Source organism: Patagioenas fasciata, chromosome 9 (assembly GCF_037038585.1).
Source record: "Patagioenas fasciata isolate bPatFas1 chromosome 9, bPatFas1.hap1, whole genome shotgun sequence".
Classification (NCBI taxonomy): domain Eukaryota; kingdom Metazoa; phylum Chordata; class Aves; order Columbiformes; family Columbidae; genus Patagioenas; species Patagioenas fasciata.
The window spans coordinates 25,681,263-25,703,240 of record NC_092528.1 but is presented as its reverse complement, the minus strand read 5'-3'; the positions used below and the strand labels follow the sequence as shown (position 1 = coordinate 25,703,240).

General features: G+C 45.8%; 1 protein-coding gene across 16 annotated transcripts in view; it reads left to right on the top strand.

The window, feature by feature from the left end:
* The window catches only part of LPP (LIM domain containing preferred translocation partner in lipoma), a 341,933-nt gene that overhangs the window by 58,787 nt on the left and 261,168 nt on the right, over positions 1 to 21,978 (top strand). For 13 of the 16 annotated variants that reach the window (XM_071812669.1, XM_071812661.1, XM_071812673.1 and 10 more), the window contains one exon: positions 10,511 to 10,610. The exons of the other annotated variants lie outside the window; for them this stretch is intronic. The gene's annotated coding sequence lies outside the window, so the exon portion shown is untranslated. The remainder of the gene's footprint in view (positions 1 to 10,510; positions 10,611 to 21,978) is intronic. 16 annotated transcript variants of the gene reach the window in all.

Sequence of the window (21,978 nt, the reverse complement as noted above, 5' to 3'; positions counted from 1 at the left end):
GTGTCCTGCCCTCTAAATGCATTTGTGGAGGGACTGTGAAAGCATTGGGATTGTCTCTGAACCGCAGAGAGATGCCTGTAAGTCAGGAGGCAGCTTTGGTGTGTCTGTTCTCCTTGTCGCCATACACAGACACATACGATGGTCAGTCAAAGCTCACAATCTTGAAACTGGTAAAAAACTGCCAACCAGCCAACAACAACAACAAAAACACAGCTGTCACCCAACCTGTAATCCAGAGCATGTGGCGTTGTGAGAGGAGGCTTCTGTGGCCAATGACCTAAGATTCAGAGGCAGACCAGATGCTTCTGTGTGTATGTGAAGAATTATTTCAGCAATAATGACTATTGGCAAAATAATAAAATAAAATTGGGAGCAAGATTAACCCTCCTGCCTCAGGATTAAGTTAATCTTTATATTTTGGGCACTGGAATAAGGTATCTAGGGCAGAAGACTGCAAACCTGCCTGTTATGGAGGATTTGCTTCATCTTTCAAGGCATCAAGAACCAGCCTGGGTTGAAGGCAACACCCTTGGGGAAGTGGGCCAGGTTGCTGATTTATTTAAGGTTTCCTATATTCTTCCTGGCCAGCTCTATTGTAGCCTTGCTTGGGACCCTGGTGCCTGGCTGAAGAAAGCAGATGGAATAATTTTTCTCTGAAGCAGCTGAGGGTGAGGAGCAGCATAGATGGTCGTGCAGGTCTTTTCAGGTCTTCTGTATGCAAGAAAAAGCCAGGACTGAACTAGAGACAAGCTGGACATTGGCAATGTGTCTGTGTTCTTCCTTCTTTCTGGGAGCTGTTATCACCACTCTCCTGCAGGACGAAATGAGAGCAGCTCTTCTCATGCCAAACAGGGGAGTTGAGAAAGGAGGGTTGATGTGGATTCTTCCTGGATATTTGTGATTCAGGATTTTCTGCCTTGGGTGGAGAAGTGCGTCTTTCTCTTCTCCTTTTTACTCCTGCAAAGTCCTGCATGCTCACAGGAATAGCCTGTTCTTTGCAGAAGAAGCAACAATGGCAAAAAGGTTTTGTTTTTTAGAATGTAATATTGTAATTGCATCGGGGATATGGAAATCCCAGTCTGCTGCTGACATACTGTAGTAGACTTTAACTTAGAGATTGTTGGGACTTTAGGAAAAGATACGAGCGATTAGCGTCTCTAAAGGGTGGTCCCACAGTCCCGTTTATAACCTGTGCATGTTAGAGAGGATGAATTTCTCTGTGGCTGAGGGCACATAATCCTCCCCAACCCAGGTGCCTGCACCAAAGGCCAGGTTGACTTTTATTTCCTCTGCAGATATGACTTGAGTGCTGCTGACCTGGGAAACAGCCCTTTAGGGTAATAGTCACTGGTTTTTAAGTTAGCACCCCCATTCCCTCCAATGTACTTAGAGAAAATTCTTGCCTGTGCTTATCTACATGTGCATGTGTCTTTGTGGGAAGCCTTGTTGGGCTGGTCTAGTTCACCTTGCTCCTCTTTTTACCCTGGGTCTCAGCGGCGTGATGCCTGATCCCGACGCTCTGTGGTGTATGCACTAACCTTTTCCCTAGACGGATTGATTGGATTTCCAGTAAAGACAAACAGAGCTGGAAGTCTAATGGCGTTGATCAGGCAGCACTGCGCTCCCTGGCCCTGCCTGCTGTGCTCAGCTCCTTATACGGCCAAAAAAAGGAAGAGGAAAAGAGGGCGCAGCGTGAATACCAGACATACGATGCATTCCTCCCAGCTGCACGCTTGGAATTTGCTGTTCCCTGGAAAGTGGACCCTCTGCACATCCATAAATTCAGGCTCTGTGCTGTTTTGCAGGGAGAGGGAAGCCAGCATTGAGCTGGCTCCTGGCAACACTTGGTTGTCTTGTATAAGGGAATTTCTTTCCTGTGAGGGTTTTTTCATTCCTTCGTGGGAGACAGAACAGGGGAGGGGGCTGGAATGAGGAAGGGGAGAGGATGCTGCGTTGTCCTGAAACTTGCTATGACTCTTGGCAAGCTGCAAGCAGGTAGACTGCAAATACATCTAATTTCTTGCCCTAAAAATCAATCTGATTCATCATTAGCCTCCGCCTTTAAATTCTATTTTCCCTGAATGGTATTTTCCAGTTAGTGAGAGGTGGAGGGTAGATAAGGGAATCGATCCTGGTACTTCATTCACAATCTGACTCCAGCCTTCTCTCTGTGTGCAGCCTTCATTGCTTGAATAACTACAGGCATGAATAGCCAGCTGTCCTCAGGGGCTGCTCTTCTGTGAGCTCAGAATGTAGATATGAGGCACAGGCTGTGTATTTGTTAGATATGGGCTCTAATATCTCTAAGTGTGCCTGGGTTTCTAGAGCACTGGTTTGTTAGCTTGGATTTAGCATCCTCTTGTGAGTCTGAATGAGGAAGGTGAGGCCGGTCCATCACCTCTCCTGGTTCGCCACTGACTCATGGTGTGCAAAGGCAACTCCTTTGACACGGGAGCTGAACCGCCATGGCAGGTGCTGTGGTTTCCTAGACTGTTTGGAAGCCAAATTGTGGACTGGAAGCCACAGTGCAGTGAATCACGGCACTGCGTGTGCATGGACAGCCAGCCTGCCTGCCAGCACCTGGGGCCATGCTGGCAGGGACACCCCACCCAGCCTTGTTTGTGCTCACTTCCAAAGGGAGAGCTTGTCCAAGACCATGGTTGTCACCTGTGCTCCCTGGTGCATCTTTCCGTGCATGCTCCCTGCGTTTTCTGGGGACCAAACAAGTGGGAAAACTGGGCAACTGTCACTCAGCCAAAAGGCATTTCTAGTAGGGGAGAAAACAGCCTAACAAACAACTTTGAGTCATGTTTTATTGCCTTGGGATCAGAGTGCCGGGAAAGCAATTCTCTATTGTCTCTTCACAGGCCTTGTGGAGGTGATGATGCTACTTAATTTCACAAGCTCCTTTCATCTAGATCCTGCACTGTGCTTTCCCATCTCGAGGATGGGCTGTGACAGCGCTTGACTAACGCAATCTGTGTAGCTCTGCGAGGATCCCATCTGTTTCCCTACTTGACAGCTGGGTTGTTCCGTGTTACTCTGCTTTTTGCTTTCCTGTAAAACCAAGCATGTTATTAGGACCCAAAATAGTAGCTCCTCTGGGCCATGTTGTAGTAGGAGGGTGTTTCGTGGTGACAAGTTCCAGCATTGCATGAAGGCAAAGCCCTTTTGTACATGCAAGGAAATTGCAACAATCTGCTTGCAGGTCATGCGTGGCTCAGCTCTTTGAACTTCTGCATTATCAAGTGTATGCTGTCTCCGTTCTCGGAGACTACTTTGCAACAAGCACTGTAAATTATCCAACGAGGATAATAGAGGAGTTTGATGGTAGAAGAAAGAGGAATGGCAAATTTATGCTAATTAAAACATCTGTTGAGTATTCTTGTTTCTCTTTCCTCATCCATCCCCACATGCATCTGGATGTTGTTTAAAGCCAGGTGGAGTAAAGAGACCGTATTTTTTCCTCTGAGTGGACATTAGACTCTTGCAAATGGATAGCTATGGGTGCAAGGCAGAACATTTGGGATAGAGCTGGCAGTAGTCATTTTATTTAGCACCACTTCACATAAGCACATGAACTCTGAATCCTTTGCAATACCTGGGACTCCTCCGTGCTCCCTGTTCATTAGCTGGAGCTAACTGAAAAACTGAACAGTGCACTTGGTGAGTGTTGGATTTGGTAGTGCCTGAATTTCTTGACTGTCTGAACTCTTTATGATGATATTGAAATGGATGATGGCTCGTAGGTGAGAAGACTGGCAGGCTGGGAGGGTTGATTTTGCTCATAGCATCCCATGGGAGGTGAGAACAGAGGTTGCTTGGGGTGCTGGACTTGCAGTTGGGCTCCTGCGTGCATCTGGCTTCCTCCTGAAGATGGGGAGATCCAGCTGCCCCGTCTGCCACAGCTGGTGCTGGATGAGATGTTGGAGGGGACCTGTGCTCGGGCAAAGCCCCAGCTGTGGGTCGGGCGTTGTGGCTGCACATTGTGGGAAGCCAGTGGGGGGAAATGGGTGTCAGGACTCCATGTGTCCCCACTGGGTACGTTGCTTGCAGAAGGTGTTCAAATGCTGCAGATGCCTGACTTGTGTGCGTGGTTAAGGACCATCCTGTGTTTTGTTGGTGCTGAAAAGTTGCAGGCTCTCTCGCTTCCATTTCTGCGAGGTTTAAGTGTTGGTAAATCTCCCCTGCTTGCTTTTCTGCTGCAACAAAACACTGGAACTGGTGGAGGAGAAAGAGACAGGCAACTGGTAAATATTTCTGTAAATGTTATAGTGTTTTTGTTTCTGGAATGTTATCATCTTGCTAGGAGGAACAAGGAAAAAGGTGTTATAAGTCAAACACAAAGCAGGTGAAATTTTAGCATCCCCTAAGTGCAGGGAAATGCTGAGCTTCTGTTGATTTTTTGGTGGTATTGCCTTAAGTTGTCTTATCAGAAGTTGAGGCCATCATGATTAGACAATCCTGCAAAACAGCTGTAATAATTGCACAATGTTCTCTATTACTATCAGTTGCATAATTATTCCTAGATTATTTTTTTTTTAAGCCATGAGGGACTGTCTTTGCACACATCATTGATTTCGCTAATAAAATCTTATACTTTAATGCTATGTTTCATTGGAAGAACATTGACTGTTCCATAAAATTAAGACTCATAGTATCAGGGGATGGTATTTTTTCCTGTTGTATTGATGGAGAAATTGATCTAGATGGATTTATTTGGTCACTTAAGAGTTTTTGGGGGAAGGGTACAAAATCAGGTACCTCATCTCTTTTGCTCCATCCTCTCTGACCAGGGGTTTGGTGTCCAGCTCTTACCCTTTGTTTTCTCAGTGGGCTGCTGGGACAGCCTGGTGTCCACCCCCTGGGTCTGTCCGTGATGCAGAAAGATGCTGCACACTTGGTGCTGAGCTCGGTGTGACTAGAGTAGCATCACTTGCTGTACAGCTCGTTGTGCCAGAGGCTGTGCTGGAGCAGGTGCTTGCACACCTGGAGCACAGTCATCCCTTGCCTACTGCCCTTATTTCATGGTCCACCATCTCTCCTCCGCCTTGATTTCATACTCTTCCAGCCCACAAAAAGCCTGATGCAGCTCCTGGTTGGTGGCTCTGATCTTTGCCGAATTGTGCCTCTCCCAACTTCCCAGTTCCCCTGGGCTCTTGAGGACCACAGGCATGAATGTGCCCAGCACAGAGGCACGGTGAGGCTCCCAGGGCTGCCATCCCTCCCTGCCCTCCTTGCCCAGGGTGGTGTTAGGACTGGGGGGGACCATGGGTTGCTCTGGGGTGCTAATGTAGGGTGTGCTGGAGGAGAATGTCCCACAGGTGAGGAGGTGATGCAGCCTTGTACCCCTGCATTTCTTCCTGCTACAGAGAGTGTGGATGGTGCTTAAGACCTGTTTGAAATTATTCCAGCGCATGGTATGGGGAAGACGCAGCCATCAGACCATGGCCATTGTGTTGTCCCCAGCGGTCCCTCCGTTCAAGGTTCCTACTTGGCTGCTCTGACCACAGGTCAACTGCGCAGGTGGAGGGTGTTGTTTCTATTCAGGGACCGTGGGCAAGTTAAACTGTCTCCATCCAGTATTAGCTAGGACATGCTTGAAAGCCCCAGGGTGAGCTTTCTCCGGCCCTTGCTGGCTGAGCTCTGCAGGAGCCTGGATCAGCAGAACGTTGTTTTAGATCCTGCTGCAAGCGCAGAGCACACGAAAGGGCCCAGAGCAAGCTGAATCTGGGTGCCGCTCTGGTTCAATTTGCCAAATGCCACTCTGCTATTAAATATCTTTTCCCCTGTAAGGCAGTGATCGGTGTTGCACTGGCAGTCAGAAAGCCACTGACGAGCCAGAACTCCCAGTCCTGTATTTTGCTGTAATTAGCAGGTTTGAGCACGTCCTTAGTTCAGCGAAAAAAAAAAGCCAGGAGATGACACAGGACTGTATTTTATTGCGTTTATTTATTTAGAGAGCACGCGTGTGTGTTATATTTCAGGGAATGTTTAGCGTTCGGATTCGTAGAGTTGAATCTGATTTAGTTTTGCAGGAGACAGCCCAGTTGTCCGTAGCAACCTGAAATTGATTTTCCTCCCCCCCCGCTTACCGAAAGCTGTTCCCACTTGAATCATCCCTTTAATTTAATACAGCGAACAGGATGTCTCTGCATGTGGAAACTTTTTTTTCTATTTAGCAACAAGTAACCTGGGCAAAAAATAATTTGTATTTGAGCAACAGCCCTGGCTCTGTCTTTATTGCTGCTTGGCATTAGTCCTTTCCATGCCATTTCCTTGTGCTTCATTTCAGGTGCTAGAGGCCATTATCAGTATCAGTTAATCACTGCTGCCTTGCAGGGAGACCTTCCCCTCATGCTCCGGCCACCTCTGTCACCTCTTCTTGGCATGAGGTCCCTCTTCACCATGAAACCCTTCAGGCTGCTCTGCTCTCCCCAGTATCTGCTGTGTGGGTTGGCCTGGTGTGAATGATCATGTTAAAATAGTAATCAATGCTGTGCTCTTACCTTTGGTGCAGTGGTCCCTGCGTGTGGCTCTGGTGGTGGCGACTGCTCCTTGCATGGGCGACGCGCGGCTTTTCATCCCGGCTCCATCTGAAGGGATGAGGCGTGCTGCTGTTCAGAGCAATGAGACGTCGTTAAGTGTCCTCTCTACCTTTTGCTAATTAGGGCACTTGGGGCTGGGAGCTGCTGGTGGCTCTGCTGCGGAGTCCCAGCGTGAGAGAGCTGGCTGCCTGTGGCGTAGTGCTGTCGGTGCATATAGCCCGGGGCATATACAGACGCGGAGATAAGTACATGCTCTGTGTTGACCTTGCAGAATATTTTAAACTCAGAACCCCATTATAATACTGCTGCTTGCAGATTTTTCTGACTTGCACCAGTTGGACTCTAGTTTCCAACGTTAGGTCTCTTGCTTCCAGCGAAACCTCTTTTTGCGGGTTTTTCCAGCGAAAGCGGCGGAGCTGCTTCAGAGGAGGCTGGTTGGAGGGTGTCTGGGGAGAATGGGAAGAACTGTTTTGCTCCTGTTGATAAAGGAAATCTGTGTCCTTGCTGTCTCAGTGGTGCCTGAGAACTCCAAGGAAGCCACTCACCTTGTCAGAGGAGTGCCAAGGATGAGGGATTTGCGGTATTTGTGGTTTTGCTATCTGGAAGACTGACTAAATTTTTACATTTTGGGAGAGCGACAGCTTGCACGTGTTCAGAGAGGGCAACCTTTTTTCCACAGTTGCTTGCCCTTGTTGTTTGCACACCATTGCGAGGCGTCACAGACTTTCTCCTGTGCTCTTCGTTCTCGCCCTGCTCGTCGCGGAGCCGTGTGTTGGAGGAGGTGTTGCTGGGCTGGGGCAGGGTGTGCTGTGGTACCAGTTGTCCCACCAGAACTTGTGCACACTGACTGTTCCCCCTGGGAGAGAAGTGAGCTGCTGCTTGCATCCATGCTTAGGCCGTTGCGCCAATCTGTGCTGTGAAATGTCTGTGTTTTCCTGGCTTGTTTTCTGAAAAGGGGAGAGAGGAAAACACCAACAAAAACCAAACAAAACCAGCCAAACAAAAAACCCAAAACAAACAAAACCCCAAAAGTGCATTAAATCAGCATGTCAGAGCCTTCGGTTTTATGTTCACCTGCTGTCACTTTGCAAGGAAACCGTGTCACTCAACATGCCTGGCGTACAGCACTTGTTGAGAAGATAATTGTTTAATCTTCCTGTTTTTTTTTTCACATCAGTCAAAAAATTGGTTTATTTAGTGTGCATCGTCTGAACATTTCACCAAATAAGCTACCCAAAAAGGTTTATCTCCAGTTCCATACTGCTTTTACTGTCACATCCAACTGCTTTGAAGACAGTAATGAGTGTATCTCTAATGATAATTTTCAGATGCAGAGGTAGCAGAGGCATCTACTACTTTCGGGTGCCAAAACTGATACTTAGAAGGCCTGTTTTTACAGAACACTTCATGTTTTATAGCACTGTACGTGGTTATAGTACAAGTCTCAATTAGAGATTGAACAGAGGAACTTAATCCATGACTGCTACTTCTTGTTTCTTCTGCATGTGAGCTCCTGTGTCTTTAGCCAGAAAAGGCATGACAATAAATGTCTGAGGAAAAAATTGTTTTATGTGACTTTCCTCTTATTGTTCAGGAGGTATAAGGCAGAGGCATAAAGAGGATCTGATCTTTCAAAGAGACACGCAGCTGCCAGACCATGAAGCAACCCTTCTGCTCTCCTTACCATTGCCTGCCTTGCATGCTCCCCATCTTCTGAAAACCAAATGAAGATGAGGAGGCCACTGCCCCACATGGTTGCAACCTCCTTTTTTTCCATATGATCCAGCTTTTATACACCATTCGCAAGTAGGGTAAATGTTGCTTCAGGTCTCAGTGAGCTTCCATGTGTCCTTGTTTGTATTCCTCCCCTCAGTGCCCTCCCGAGAGCTGGGTTTAGAGCTAGGTATGACCTGGCTGGGATACGCAGAAGTTCCTTGACTGTTGTCTGTAACTTCTGACAGCGGGATATTTGTAAATTTAAATACTTCCTCCCAGAAGTATCAAAGGAACTAAGGCCACTTTTCAGCATGAACATGAAAGCCTTTCACGCACTAGTGCAGCAAGGATTGCCATGGAGAACAAAGGCTTTTGCTAATCGCTTCTAATGCCTTTCAAATTTATGCCTCATTTTTTCCCCTTTTTCAGACAGCCTCCCAGAGTACTGAGACTTCAGCCGACTGACTCACCAAATAATTAACAGGAGGAGGACTCCATCTCTGAAACTTTTGAACACCTCTTTTAATTTTCTTAAAGCAGTCAGTACCCTGGCCAGGTTCCAGTTTGTGTAATTACATTTGACCTAACTTAATCCCTTGGCAGTTTCAATTGCATGTGGTAGTCATCTTGGCTCCCTGTCCTGGGCTGCCATTCAATGCTACTCCATGGTTTTCAACAGCTGTTGTAATTTGGCCGTAGAAATGGGTGTATTTTCTTGGTGGAAGCACTTCTTGTATCTCTGTCCCTTACTGAAAATCCTTATCTCATTAGTATTTTGGGAGGTAATGTGTCTGATGCTGCAGGTGGTCTTGTTGAAGCCTTTGGAGCTACTTTCACCCTTAAAGATGGGCATGTGTTTAAACTTTTATCTATTGGCTGTCATACATTTTGAGATTACTTTGAGATCTTCATTGAAAGGTATTTTTTGCTCAGTGTCCCCAGCTACTGTGCTGTAGGGACATTATCGATGTGGGTATTCCTCTTTAGCCTTGCGAATAGCACTTCTGTTATCAAATCAGTGCTAAATATGAGCGTGCCACCTTCCTGTGCTGACGGTGGTTGGGCTGGCTCTAGGTGTTGACATTGGCAAGAGTGCAAATGATCAAGGAAAGCAAAAGCCCAGGGCAGCTGAGAAGGATTGAAAAGGAAAAAGAAAACATCCAAGGTGCAAACTTGGTGATGGACAAGTTGCAATAGCAATAGGGATAGTTGGGTGGTGCCCGCAAGAGAGAAGACTCTGAGTTGTTGCCTTGGCATATCCTTGGATGTGCAACTGGCATCTTGTTTCCACGGCAGGAGGCAAATTGAGTGGCTCCTGGCTTCAGCTCTCAGGAAAGGCATATTTGTTACAAAGCCGCTTGACCCTTTGGGACAAGCAGCAGCCCCTGCTAAGGGGAGACAGGAGTTTGAATGGGGTGGAGTCCAGAAGGTGACCCACTGATGAAAGTGCTCTTGTGACAAATGGTGTGATATTGTCTGGCTCTGCTCTTCTGGGAGCCCCCAAAGGCGAATGTGTTATTGCTACTGTCCCTTGTTGCTTGTTCTCTCTCGTGAAATTTGGGATGTTTTTGTTACTTGGAGCTTTCCTGCTGTGCTTCTGCTAACTGTTCATGTTAAATCCTTTCTTTATTCTTTTTTCACTGTCACCAGGCCTTTGGGTTTGGGAGATTTTTTTTTCATATATATAATTTTTTCTCCTTAGATGAATCATCCTGAAGTTTTGGGGGTAAGGACTATGTAGTGAACATGAAAGTTAACTTGATCTTTCATCAGACTTGACTTTTCTCCCCTGGCTCTCTCCCATAATTTTACACACTCCAATCTCAGAGTAGGCTACAAGTCTTGCCTCTGTTGGCTTCAGTGACACTGTAAATAAAGTCACCAGTGGCAACGTTAAGATTTGTTCTCTGTCACTGTGAATAAAGCTTTGGAGTCAGAGCCTTCTGATTTTGATGTGTACCGGGTATCACTTATAGCTTGGCAGAACTTTCTGTGAAGTCAGTGAGCGCTTTGTTTCCTAGAACACAGATTTATCAAACCCTTATGGTGCTTGTCTGAGAAAATGTGGCCAAGTTTGAGAGGTGGCACATGATGTATCTACAGTCATTGATGTTGCTTTTGAAGATCTGTTTGAATGTTAAATGATGGGGTGGAAGAAATTGCACTTCAGGATTGCTGATTTTTCCTTACTACTGGGCCTTCTGCCTACCATCCTAAAGACAAATCCTTTCTTTTTCTTATTTCAGAATACTTTTTAACTGGGTGTGCCTAAATGCATCAGCCTTTGGATGTGAGCGTCTTCTCTTGAAACAGCATCGTGATACCCTAGCTGCCTGTTCTCTCGGGGTAAGAAAAATACATGCAGAGACACAAGATTAAGAACGTGCTTTGAGCAGAAACAGTGGCAGAGAGGGGGAAATCCACCCTGGTGCCTTGGCTTGTAAATTTTGGAAACAGTGAACTAGTTGCGGACAGAGGGAGTAACCTGTAGATCTGCCCCCTGTAAATAAGACAAATTACAAACTGAAGTTGCAGCAAGAGAAATTTAGATGAGACATTAGTAAATGATCTCCTGCATGAAGAATAGCTGGATGCTGGAGTGCATTGCCGGAGGAGTTTAGGAAGTTTCAGTTGTTCGAAAGGTCTAAGAGCCAGTTAGCAAAGTCCCATCAGATGTGCTTTTAGGAGAACTGACCCTTCCATGCGGTGGGGAGGTGAACTAGATGATTTCTGCAGAGTCCTCCTAAGCTCTTGATGGTTACAAATTGGAGAATCTGAAATTCTTATCTTAACCTTATGTAAAACTAATAAGGCAAAAGGCAAAGCTCAGTGTGTCTGTGTAGGAGCTGCCTGGTCTGGTGATGACCTTTGATGCAACAGCAATTAACTCTGGTGCTCAGTGCCTTTGTTACCTTAATGGTGCTGTTCTTCTGGAGGAAAGTGTAAGCTCATGGAAAAAGGGGTTCAATCCTCAGCCCTTGGCGTGTAATGTAGACTTGTAACAAAAACAGGAGGTGGTATCAGTTCTAGTTCCTATGTAGCAAGTTCCTGGGAGTTTGGGTCTCATTTGTGGTCCATGTAAGGGCTTTACTTTTACTCTCAGATGGGTAATCTCATCTATTTTATTGTGACATAAGAACACAATGCTACAGATGCAGGTATGCCGAGCAAAATACAAATATCACGTGGAACACGCAGACGGGAACCGAATGATTACTTTTCCTTGTTGTTTTCTAGGGGCTGATGAGATGACGGAGAGTTTCATTTTTCTTTTCTTGTTCTTCTGTTCCTGTTCTCTGTTGTGTTTGTCCTAATAGTGCACGCAGCAGGCGTTTTCTGTGTTTAGAAATGCTAGCTCACCACCTGGGTCTTGAGATCATGTCCTGAGGGTGGCTGCTCCTTTAGTTCCCTTGCTTCTCCCTTGCTCCCCTGGGGCTCAGGTGGCCTCGGAGCCATGTCAGGTGCTTCATGTTCCCTGTGTGTCTCAGAAGGATGGTGAGATACCTGTCCTGCCTCATAGGGACACCTGGACTTAAATGAGAAATTCTTCAACCTCCTGTTGGACTTTGTTTGGGATTTGTTTGCTTTCTCTAATATTTACCTTTGAACCTTAATGTCAGCAAACAGTAGTGTCTCCCCTAGAGTTATACTAGTGTCTTATTGTTTGTTATCATCTTCTGTTTAGCAGAGATAAGCTGTTGTGTCCCAAGGGTATAGGAGCATGGAAGAAACTTTCAAATAGCTCTAAGAAATGCAGATGGTGTCAAGAGAGAAATAAAGGGATGTCTTTCTGAAGTCACCTTTGTACATGTTTTTTTTTCTCTTTTCCTTTTTATTTTTCAGCTCCTGCAACTATCTGCTCAAATCTTGAAAGCAAAATGCATTCATGAAAAGATACAATTTACTGTGTGCCCCCTGATCTTTTGATCTCAATCAATCAAATAAATCTAAGACCTTGCAGCTCACCTTGTTGCAAGGACGGTTAATAAGTTGGGGGGTTGTGCCAATGGCAGTGATGGTTTTCCAGCCTTGTGCTTTTTTTACTGTTGTTATTACTGTTTTTTTCTGATTCTGACCTTTTGGACTGGTCAGGGTAAGATTATTTGCAAAGAATACTCCATAAATTTGCCTGTCAGGACCGGAGTTAACATTCAAGCGTTGCTGCTTAGCAAAAGAAAACAATATGCCGAAGTTCAATTTAGATTTCCCTGCAGGGCTGAAAATAATGACAAGACTCACTTAACATGGCAGAGGTGAGTCCTGCCACCTTGATGGGAGTGGTGCTGTCTCGCAGCACATTGCAGCTCTGTGCCTGGTTCACATGCGGCTGTGCCCCAAGATTTGGTGTCTGGCATCTCCTGCTGGGGCTGACTTGGGGCAGAGGAGCCCCAGGTGCTTCTCCCAGCTCTCCGAGGTGCAAGCTCAGTCAGTCAGTAGTTTTATTTGATTTTGCAACTGATTTGTTTATTTTTCTAATGCTGCGCTTCTTGCTTACACCTGCCAAGGAGGTTTTGTGGAGCTGCTCTAAGCTCTGTGTCTTGCAAAGCAGTCCTGTTTCTATCCGTGCACTCCAGAACAGACGTCTTGCTCTGAGTGCAAGCATTGCTTAAGGAAGTCCTGGCGTGTCCTGGTGTGTAGCACCCTGTGGGTAGCTTTGTCATCTTTGAGCACTTTGGGAATCCCAGATTTCGCTGGGCAGCTGGTGGGGTTTTCCCCGCTGTGACCATTCATCCAAACAGCTCCTCAACACCTCCTGCCTAACGTTTGCCACCCAGGAGCCTTGCGGCGTCCGGCAGCAAGAATCTTGCTTGTCTGTCAGAAAGTGCAATGGTGATTATCCATGTTTCTGTGGTCCTGTCAGCAGAATTTATTACTCTGAGTGAGAGCAACGGGAGAAGCTGGAAGCCAGCAGCTGCTATTTCAGCATTAACCTGCAGTGTTTGAAAACCACACCAGTCCGTTGTGTAGTAAGTCTCACTATAGAGCCTGGTCATGGGTGTAAATATAGTTTGTCAGAAGCATGTGGCTCTTCTGATGTTATTTTTTCCTTCTTTCATAGACGAGAAAGTGAAGGTGTTGAGGGCAACTTACTTTACCCACAGAAAAGTACATATCAGTGGAGCCTGCAGGTTGTGTCTGAGACCCATGAGTTTGGCCAAAAAAACAAAGCTACATGTGGTAAAAGGCAGCTTGTTTGCTGAAAAAGTTATCCTCTCAGTTCAGAAAGCAGACTGGGACTGGGTGGTGAAATAACAGCGCAAAATGCGGTGTAACTTGTGGAAAGTCCTGTGGCACCTGAGTGACAAATCGCCCGTGACAGCCCAGTGGCTCTGGATCCAGCTCTGCAGGGCTGTAACTTGCAGTGAAACAGATGGGTTTGGTTTCTTGTCAGCATCTGCTGAAAAGTTTTAAAAATGAAATAAATAAGTGTTTAGTCCTGTCTTAAAATCCAAAAGCTGTTTCTCCAGTGCTTGTAAATAACTTAACTCTTTTCTGGATTTACCTGCCTTGCACATAAAAATAGAGATATTGGGGAAAGGGTAGATGACCGAGGGTGGCAGAGCAGCGCTTCACTGTGTGCTGCTGCATCCTGCCAAGCCTGATGGCCCTGCCATGAATTGGAGAGAGGTGTCCCCATCCCCATGGGCAGCTGTCATCCTCAAGGAACCAAGGGGAAAAGCCCAGCAATATGCAGGAATTTTGCATGGCACAAACGCTGACACTCTTTTATTTCTTATTCCAAAAGGGACTGGCAATTAGCAGCAGCAGTAATAGCCACCTTGAATTGAATCGTATGGAGGCATGAGAAACAGCAGGGTATATTTGAAAATATCGGTTGCATATATATATTCCTCTAAAGAAACATGTTGGAGATGCTGTATCCATAAATACTAATAAGGCTGTTTGATTCCAATTTTCAGGTAAGATTAACATTTTATTGAGTATTATATCTGTCACATTCAATGCTTTAGTGTACCATCCTCTCCGGCTTATTAGCATAATTGCAGTGCTTAAGCAACAATAAAAAATTCAACAGTAAAATAGCAGTTAGCACAGGCAATTTATTATCAAAAGCTTTTACTTAAGGACAGCTTTTGAGCATATTTATTATCAAGTCAGGGCTATACATTATTTTTATTTAGAAAAACAAGAGGGAAACATAGGATTTTTTTTCTTTCTTAATGGCAAAATCAGAAGGCCTGAAAATTGGTGGCAGCCTTGTTCTGTTTCTTAAAAATCTCTCAGCAAACTCACTTGGGGGGTGGGAAGCTGAGATAATGAAACCAGGTCAGGTCTGGAGCAGGGTTGTGATGTTAATAGCGCAGCAGAACAGCTTTAAGTCCTGATGCCGTCTTGAGCATCCTTTTACAATTCTGTCGTTGCATCCCAGGCTCTGAAGACACTGTCCTCTCCTTGGGTAACGCATGGAGCAGTGCCAGGGCAGGGGTGGCCCAGCCTTGTGCTCCAGCGGTGGCTGCAGTCCAGGGGGTGATGCAGCTGTTTGCTGCAGGACAATGTGCCTGCAGGCAAGGGACCGATGGCACCTGCAGGGAGATGTTGGTGCCTCCGAGGCTGGAGCAGTGGAGCAGTGTGGCTGTGCCACAACCCTGCGTGCTCCCCCTGTTCTTGTCCTCCCTTTGAGGACGTGTAGGGGAACAGCCCTTTTCCAAAAAAACTGTAGCGGAGATGTGAGTGTGCGTGTGTTTGTGCACAAGCACCTGCTTCTGCACACACACACACACACACACATGCACACAGAAAGGTCCCTGTTGCCAGCATGGCAAGATTTCCTGTGTGTATTTTAATTTTCAGCAAAAGGCATTTTGAGGGCAAATTTTCAGTGTGCATTTAAAATGCAAAATTGTACCTCCTAAATGAAGAATTAAATTGAAACAGCAGAAGTCCTCAGATGAAGAGGTTCATCCAGAAAAGCACCAGCATTTGGTGAGAGGGAGTCTGTTGCTGTGATTGCTTGTGAGTCCTTTGCTGGTGGGGGCTGTTTTCAGAACCCCCTCTGCTTGAGTTGGCTCTTCTACATGCTTCAGCTTCTGCTTGACTAATTCAGATTGTCACCCTCACTTGTCCTTGCTGTTCCTCAGACCTGTGCTCACCTCCAGCATCTTTGTGTTCTCCTCCACATCACTGAAACTTGGGGCTTCTCCCTACTTGTGTGTTTTCCTCATCCTCCCTCGTTTTGGGAGACCTCCTCTGCTTTCGGCTGCTTTTTCAGAGGTTGCTCTACCATCTTCTTGATGGATGACTAATGGTGGACCTGTCATTTTGTGCCATTTTGGCAGTGCCCAATGCTTATGGTGAAGAGCTGCTACAGCCTGGGCAATGCCTTGATCAGACTCAGAGCCTGGGTGAGCAAGAAGGGTAAACTTGTCTGGTTTTTTTGCACACATTTTGACTGTTCCCTTAGCTCACCCCATGAGGAGAAGTGAAGGCAGTGCTGCCCTGGGGCAGAAGCTCATGTTCATAGTGAAACAGGATGTGCGAGCACGTTGTAGGAATTGGGAAGGGAGCATATGGAAACAGGTGAAACTAAACTGGGCACATATTAGAGAAGTGATGTGCTTGTGGGGTCCTCTTCACGAACACCTTCTTCTGTGAATATGTGAAATTTGAAGGGAGTTGGTTGTTTCAGATCCTGTTTTTTGGGGTTTAGCAAAACCCATATTATTCTTCAGAGATAAACTGTATGTTTCAGATTCCTGGGTAGTTGTGTGTATTGCATTGGTACACAGCTCACTCTCACGAAACTGCCTAGTACTGCATGGTGTTTAGACTTTCTGTCAACCAGAGAGCTTGGTGATGTTCTTGGGAAGATCAAATACACAAAACCAGACTGTGGAGTGCTAAGCTTCCTGGGAACTTACCTCTCAGTGGAAATTTGATTGTGATTTAAATTGTGGTTGAAATATGTGCTCTCTGCCTCTGTGGTCACCTCCAGGAATGGGGATTTGTTGCTGCTCTCCCAAGAACAAGCAGGTTCCTGCACAGTCCAGCAGCAACTTCTGGCTCTGCCCATCTGACTTCAGTAGCATCCAACACGTTAGCTACCTGAGCATCTCCTGCTTTCATCTGACTTTCTAGGCAGGTAGTGGTGTGTGTCTTCTGCTGTGGCCAGGAAAGCACCCTTCTAGGTGCTGTGCATAGGCAGAGGGTTTCCACATCCATAGGAGGAGCTGGGGGACTGGGGAATCTTATAATAGTTTGGGTTGGAAAGGACCTTCAAAAATCATCTAGTCCAACCCCCAGCACTGGGGGGGTTTCTTGGGGAGTTGACGTGATTGATGGTATTTCCATGTGTCTCCTGTCTGTGATCTGTAGTCTTAAAACAGTTTAGGTAGGAAGGACCTTGCAGGTCTCTCGTGTAGCCCCTGGCTCAAAGCAGGGTTAGCTTCAAGGTTGGATGAGGTTGCTCAGGACTTGTCATGGTAGCAGTGGTCTGGTGTGACCCTGATGGGTGATGGTGGTGTGTGCCTTGGTCAACTAGAAGAGACCTTATGGAGGGCTTTGGAGGCTGTAATGTGGTGTGGAACAATGAGGTTTCTGGGAGGGGCTCTGTGTGAGTGATCAGATGAGAACCAGACTCTGAGCACAGAAGTCTTATATCAAATTCCCCTTGTGAAGGGGGGGACGCAGCTCTGCAGGACCAGTGCTGCTCAAGGCTGGTCACCACCGTACCCCTGGGGAAGCTACACGGTTCTTGTTCATGATGGACCAGGAGGGATGGTGGGAGGAGAGGGTCGATGGCAGGAGCCGAGGCCGCGCGTGAACACGTCTTCCTCAAGGAGGAAAGTGCCTGCGTGCCTCTTGCAGGGAAAAAAAAATGTCTGAAAGAATTTAGCAGTGATAAATGTCATGAAAATACTTATGCTGGAATTTGTAAAGCCTGGAACATCTGTTCTCGACAGTGCTTTGATCATGTTGTGAGGCTTTTAAACTGATACTTCCATGAAATAAGTGAGATCCTTATGGCTGCAGGATTCCTTTCAGTGCCCTTTTTTTTTCGTGGAGCAAAAAGGCAAATTTCACAGGGAACATTACATGACTTGAAACACATATTTTAATGGTTAGTATTAACCAAACAATGTTTTATTAGGTGCTAGAAAAATGTTCCAGTTACATACCCCGGGAAGCAAAGCATTCCCATTTACTTTTAAGCTTATGGGATCTGTACTTTGGAAAAAAAAAAAATCAAGAATTCATTGCTTGTATATTGCTGTATACAAAACCAAAACAAACACAGTGAAATTAGCTTAAACATTTTGAAGTTGTTGTCAGAGAATGGCCTTTTTGGGTTTTGTTTCCCAGCAGAGGTGCAGATGAGCAGGGATCAGCATGTTTTCTGAGGGACAGGCAGCAAACAATTGCAAGACACTGACAGTTTACTTTCCTTGGTGCCCTGCTTTGGACTGAATAACTTTTTAGTTATCCGCTTTTCTCTGAGGAATCATCTTTTCCCCTTGCCTTGTTGATTTATCAGGCTTCTGCCTGTTGCCCTTCAAGCAGCTGCACGTTTGCAGCTGAGACGTTGCGATGCTGAATTTCTGCTCAAGCTGTGAAAGGAGAGAGAGTTATGCTTATAAATAACAGAGAAGGAATATAGCTGTGCTTTCTTGTAAGCTCCTGGGTGTCAGGGGTTAATTTATGAAGACTAAATTGTTTAATTAATTCCTGCAGCACCCAACAGGTGAACAGGCGGCTTATTACTGTGTCGTATCCATTTATAGCAGTTTTCCTTTGCTAACACCTGCGACTCAGTTCTGTTACATGCTCATGCTGTCTGTTAATTATTTGCCAAGGATTTACAAGTACAGAGTGCAAATAAAATGCTTATAGGCTGAAGACTGCATTGCAAGCCTAAGATTCCTGGGATTTACGCCACTACCAGGTACAATCCCATCATCATCCCTGGGCTTCTGATGGAGGACTCCCCGTACATGAAGAAGGGGCAGCCCCCTGCCCACCCAAACTTGCACGCAGAGGGGCTGTTAGCAAAGGGCTTGCTACACACATGGCTGTGTTGTATTAGGGGATCTGTGTCCTTTGTTTCCTTGCACACCAATCTGTGCCATTTTGAGTGATTTTCTTCCCTCCTACAAAGGCTCATTCTTCTTCATAAGCGACGGCAGAAGCGAGCTGGTTAAAAAAACCCCACTGTGTTTTGCGCTTTTTTAGAAAAAAAGAACAAAATAGTATGAAAGTCAAGTAGCAGATCGAGTTCTGACTCAGCTGGTAACTTATGATCCTGTGCTATTTCTGTAACATTTTTAGCTTATGACCAAATTTTTCTAATATTAGGACATTGCCATAGAAAGTGTGTCAGAGTCCCAGGCTGCCAGAACCTATCACCGTACAGTATATATATGTTTCTGAGCCAGAATGCTGGAGCAGTCCAGTAAGTTCTTTTGTTTTTGTTTTATTTTGTTTGTTGATTCACCTATCAAATGGTGCCATGCAGAGCAACATAGCTGCTTTTTGTTTCTCACAGTCAGGAATCGGCCTCCTGTCCCCAGCTGTGCCTCTTGCAGACTGGAGTTGCTTTACTGGTAGATTTTCAGCCGGTATAAACTGCTGTAAGTCAGTTCAAGCTGTACTGTGTGGATTTTATGGAAGTTGAGAATCCGGTCATACAAGTCATAGTTTTAGTAAAGAAGGAGTTCTGGAGGTGGTTGTCCTCTTCTAGGCAGGCAAGAAAGTACATGCAGAGTTTCTCTACGCTCAAGGAAAGCTTGTGTGAACAAATAAGCATCTGTGTTGCGGTACAAGAGAAGGCGATTACTGAGGAAATCTGAAAGTTTACGAGTAGAATTTTTTAATAGATTGGAATCTGCTGTGGTTTTAGAGTACCTAAGGACGCTTAAAATAATGAAACGCCAGGCAGCCCAGCCCAAACATGCATGACACACAGCAGCAAAGCAGTCGTTGCGTTTAGCACTACCGATCAGCCAGCTAATGCAACAGCTGCTCTGGGATTTTGCATTTAACTTTTGTCTGGATAATAATGAGGAACGCAGGGTTAATGATCTGTGTCAGATTTCCCTCCAAAGTGCTTCATTTGCACTTTGTGGCTGTTTTTCATGGTTCTTTGCAGCAACCCCAAAATGTCAACTGACCTGAAGAAATAGACTACGAATGCTTAAAGAAATCCCAAAGAAAAGCTGGAAAGGATGTTGCTTTCTAGCTTTTCATGTGAACACCTTGTACTCAGACTCCCTTTGATTAAGTAACCAGCAAAACCTATTCACATGTACTCCAATTAAAATTTAATGAAGCAAGAGGATATATTCATAGATGCTGACTAATGCAGGAGGAATAGATTCCAGTAACTCGGCTCCGCAAGCCCTTTGCTTCGCGTTCAGGGCTTGGTTTACTAGAAAGCTCCTCAGCGGCTGTGGAGCTCCTCTGGCATGAACAACCCTTTTGAGTCTGGGTTCTTGGCATTATAGCGAGAGGTGATGATAGCTTTTACAGAAAATAACGTGGCAGAGCCTTATCAATGAAGCCTGGTTTGACTGATTGCGAAAGATGAGGCAAGGCTCCTGCCCAAACATGCTCCTTTGGAAGAGGTCAGAGAGTCACTGGATGTGTGTGTTATATCTGCCCTTGTATCAAAACTCTCATCACGCAGCAGTTGGATGAGTGCAGCAACACGTAGCAAAATGGGATGCCCCATTGGCCCTGATTTTTAGGTAGGGAAGTTGGTGCTGAAGTGGAGGCTGTATGACAGCTAAGCTGGTGTCAGAAACAAGCTGGGCTTTTAGAGCCTCTGCCTTTGCAGGTTTACTGGGCAGCTGCTTTGGTACTTGCATTCCCACAGGGATACAACCCTGCTTTGCAGAGCCTTTCGCTTGCAAAACGTCTTCTGCATCATCTCACACCCAGGATGGGGTTGGAGAAGGGTGTAAAAAGGGTCCATCAGCTCGTTGCACAGCACCCTGTGGCTTCATCTCTGTGTGGGGACTGATATGGAATGTGGCAGCGGGGTGATGCAGCAGATCTATGCTAAATGGCATTTTTTTTGGACAAGCAATGAAAGATCCTGCTGTATCCACTGTTAGTAATGGATTGGGCGACAGAACGGAAATGCCATGGTGGAATTTGCCTTTGCTGTTGACCTTTGCACGACACACGAGAGCTCCTCATCACCAGCCCTTTGTTTTGCCTTATCCAGAGTACAAAGCAGTGCTTCAGTGGCATGGCTGGACGTTTTCCTTCAGGCTGGACTCAGAGGCAGAACCACAGCAAACGTTCCTGAGGTATACTGGGTTTTCCAGTTATCATCCACTTCAATCTCCATTCCATCCTGCAAAGGCTCTCACTTGCTCTGTTGCAATGAAGTGCTAAAGAAACTTTCAAAGGGAGATGTGCTTCTGGATCTGAGATCTTGTGCGTCATTTTTGGCCTGGGAAGCTGCCCTTGGAACAGTGAGCATGAGGTTCTCTTGAAACCTGCTTTCTGTGCCTTTCTGAAGAAATAGCTGGAAGGAGAAGACCTGTAAGTTGAGCTCTCAAAGAGAAACCTACTGGCTCTGAGTACACTGGGGACATTATTTAAGGTCAGTTGATCTGTGAGAAGGCACAGCTTATCTAATGCAGCCTAAGGTTAGTTATGCAACAGACGGGCTGTTCTTTGTTGTGAAGAACGGCTTCAGTATGTGCCTGTGAAAATCAAAAGTCTTGCTGAAGGCGTGTTGTGTTCTGGCTGGAAGCTGTTGGGTGTCCTCCTCCAGTGATCTTCTGTAGTAGATTATCATCACAGAAAGGTTTCTGGTAGAAAAGGCACTCGGCAATTGCGGGCTGCAGAAGTTGAGCTGCTAGTAAATGTGTAGTTGGGTGGTGGTGCGGGACCATGTGCATAGAGTATTGTTTCAGAGCAGCCTTTGCTTCCTTCTGTTCTCCACCGTACATCTCTTTGTGTCATAGACCAGATCACTGGCCTGTCTAGTTGCCTGCTTAGGGCAGTATTTTTAAGGTAGACACTGCAGAGGGGTGTTTGCTGACTGCTAAAGAGAGACATTTGACAGTTTCTCGTTGGTGTTGGTTTGATATACGAGGTTTGCAGCAGCTGGCTGCGTGTCACAGGCATCTCCTTCCTTGGAGAACCTGCTTCCCGCTATCATCTTCTATTAAAACACACTGCCCAGCCAAAGAGCTGTTGTTATCTCTCCAGAGAGACTCAGCATCACGCAGCAAATTGAAGAAAGGAGTTTTTTCTTTAAAACTAGGATTGGTCTTCTGTGCTGTGTGAAGTGGGTAGGAGAGAGCAGTTCTGGATAGCCAGTTTTGGGTTGGAGCCTTTGTGCACATGGAAGATGGTTTTTTACTTGCACAAAGCTAAGCATAATATTCAGCTAAATTGCCTGACATGTTTGCAGACTGTCTTTCTGTGCTTTTTATTTGTGTGGTGTGTGTGTTGTGAGGTTTAATATTTGCAAAATGAGGATATTTTAACTAGCTTTGCATAAATATTGGTCTTGTGTGGTTTGTTAGCTGCGCAACCCTGGGTAGAACTAGGGGGTGATGAAAATAATCAGATACCTTGAGATTTTTTTGGAGGACTTTATGTAAGAGATGGAAAAATTAAACCTTAAAAGGAAGTAACCAAGGTGTATAGTCATATTTTTTTTCTTCTAGAAGTTCAACTTTATATTTAGATGGCTTGGTGAGATTCAGATTGTGAGAGAAAGGTGATGACTGTGATA